This window comes from Bacillus rossius, unplaced genomic scaffold, assembly GCF_032445375.1.
Source record: "Bacillus rossius redtenbacheri isolate Brsri unplaced genomic scaffold, Brsri_v3 Brsri_v3_scf54, whole genome shotgun sequence".
NCBI classification, from domain to species: domain Eukaryota; kingdom Metazoa; phylum Arthropoda; class Insecta; order Phasmatodea; family Bacillidae; genus Bacillus; species Bacillus rossius.
In genome coordinates this window covers 102,857-105,237 of record NW_026962744.1, presented here as the reverse complement: position 1 = coordinate 105,237, position 2,381 = coordinate 102,857, and the positions used below count along the sequence as shown (strand labels likewise).

At 35.5% G+C, this 2,381-nt stretch overlaps 1 non-coding gene across 1 annotated transcript; it reads right to left on the bottom strand.

Annotated features, from left to right (window-relative positions):
- Window positions 1-987: 987 nt before the first annotated feature.
- Window positions 988-1,106, bottom strand: LOC134545041 (5S ribosomal RNA). Its single transcript, XR_010078218.1, has one exon. It is a non-coding gene; the product is annotated as a 5S ribosomal RNA (ribosomal RNA).
- Between the last annotated feature and the right edge of the window lie 1,275 nt (window positions 1,107-2,381).

Genomic DNA, 2,381 nt, shown 5'->3' with positions numbered 1-2,381 from the left:
CTCCCAAGTAATTTAGTCCATTTTCAAATCGCCTAGTGTTATGTTCAACTATCCTCAATTTACTAGCATTTCTGGTGTTATACCTATGTGCGAATATCTAAAAAAAAAAAAAAAAAAAAAAAATAATAATTTTTTTTTTCTTCTTTTTCTTAAGAATGAATAAAAAGTTTCTAGAACGTATTCATTTATGGCAGTCAGGACTTTAAGTTTTTTGAATTTTGGTCTGCAGTTAGATGATTTTTTATCTTTTGTTATTATTCTAATAGCTCCTTTTTTTTTTTTTTCCCCCAATGTTATATGGCAGAAAGAGTAGAGCTATGGCTACTGTGACATCATGCATTGATGGGAAGGTTATTGTTGGATAACAAAAATTTAGATGATATAATTTTTATTTTTTTCCATACACAACACATTGCAGGTACAATTTTACAGGTTACAGCTGTACCACCTCTAGTATTGCTGCCGACCATCCAACAAATGAGCACACTAAACAGGCATTGATGACATTGTTATCAACGTCTTTTTGAATCTCTCATTATTATACATAACTGCCCACTGAAACAGAGAAACTTCAAAATAGGTGTGTGTGTGTGTGTTTATATATATATATATATATATATATATATATATATATATATATATATATATACATATATACATACATACATACATACATACATACATACATACATACATACATACATACATACATACATACATATACACTTATCTATTTATTTTTTCACTTTGAATTTTGTATGAGGTATACACATGCAAAGATTCACAGCTGCTGCTGGGTGGGTGAGTGAGTGAGTGATTGATTGATTGATTGATTGATTGATTGATTGATTGATAGAGAGTGAGTGTGTGTGTGTGTGTGTGTTAGGGGGGGGGGGGGGGGGGAAATGTGGTGATTGTGGGGGAAAAAAAAATTTAAAATTGAAATTTTTAAAAAAAAATTTTTTTCTGTAGGGTGCAAAATAGTAGTGCCAACGGCACGTGGTGTTCCCAAGCGGTCACCCATCTAAGTACTAACCACGCTCGACGATGCTTAACTTCGGTGATCGGACGAGAACCGGTGTGTTCATCGTGATATGGCCGTTGGCAATGATATAGATGTTTTTTTTTTGCAGTTTGTATTTGCCACTCGAAATAGCTATACCAGGTGTGATTGTTACAAACAACAGGAGAAATCGTGTAATGAACACTCTTTTACTTCCCCCCCCCCCCCCCCCTCCCCACACACAACACCCACCACCCTCACCATCCCAACCACCAAAGCCCTCTTCAAAATACACTCTCACACACACACACAAACCCACACTCTATAACTGATGAACATTACCATAACTTCTTAAAGCCATTAGATAATATTTAACTCAAGAAAGGTATTGTGATATGTTTAAAGAAAGAAAGGTGAAACCTTTAACTTTACCAGCAGGTATTAGTATCACTGAGGTATCTTCTAGGTTGTAGCAGCAATAGTAGTAATAATAATAAAATTAAATAAGGTAATAAAAAAGAAAAGTTATACATGTGATCAAATCATGAATGTATAAAACTGGAATGAATTTAAATTTTTTTTATTTTTCTTCATAGGCTGTTTTGAAATTGATGAGTAAGTGCCTCTTCTTTTAAATTTTTTAATGCTGAACACTGTTACATAAGAGATGAATGTTTAGAAAATTTAAAAAAAAAAAAAAGCTAGCCCAGCCCCCTCCCCCCCTCACACAAAATCCAAACAAAAAAAAAAACACCCTCCTTCAAAACATCACATAATCATCCAGCCAGCAGTGCAGACGAGAAATTTGCACTCGGGGCCGCCATTTTGACGATAAATTCTTGCATGGCACACCAAAGGTAGGAAAGAATTTAAAAAAATAAAAATAATGGGCGAGCACCCTCGCGTCTGCCTGTAGAAAATGAAGTTAAAAGTAACATAACCTAAAGACAGGCACACACTAGGGTGCTCCCAGGCGGTTGAGAAATTTTTTCCCGCCAAAAGACTTATATATATTATTTATTTTACTGTTTTTGGCAGGGGGCTATGTCGGTCTGTGTGCAAAGTAGTTCCTACTCCCGCCGCCAGGAGCGCGCGCGGTGGGTAGCGATGTTGTTTTTTCTGCTTTCATTTGTTTATTATTTAGAGGGTTAATGCTATGTAAATGTACGCAAGTTTGGTTATGTGTCGGTAGTTGTGCGAGATTTAATTTCCGAAACGAAATTTGACTTTCATCGGCCTGCATTTCTCACTTATTCGGAAAATACATGTGTGTTTATGTATGTATAATAATCGAGTGATTTTGTAATAATTTGGAAGTTTTGTTTGCGTGTGCGATGTGGGGAAGAAAAGGTGTGCACACGAGTCCTAGGGCTATATT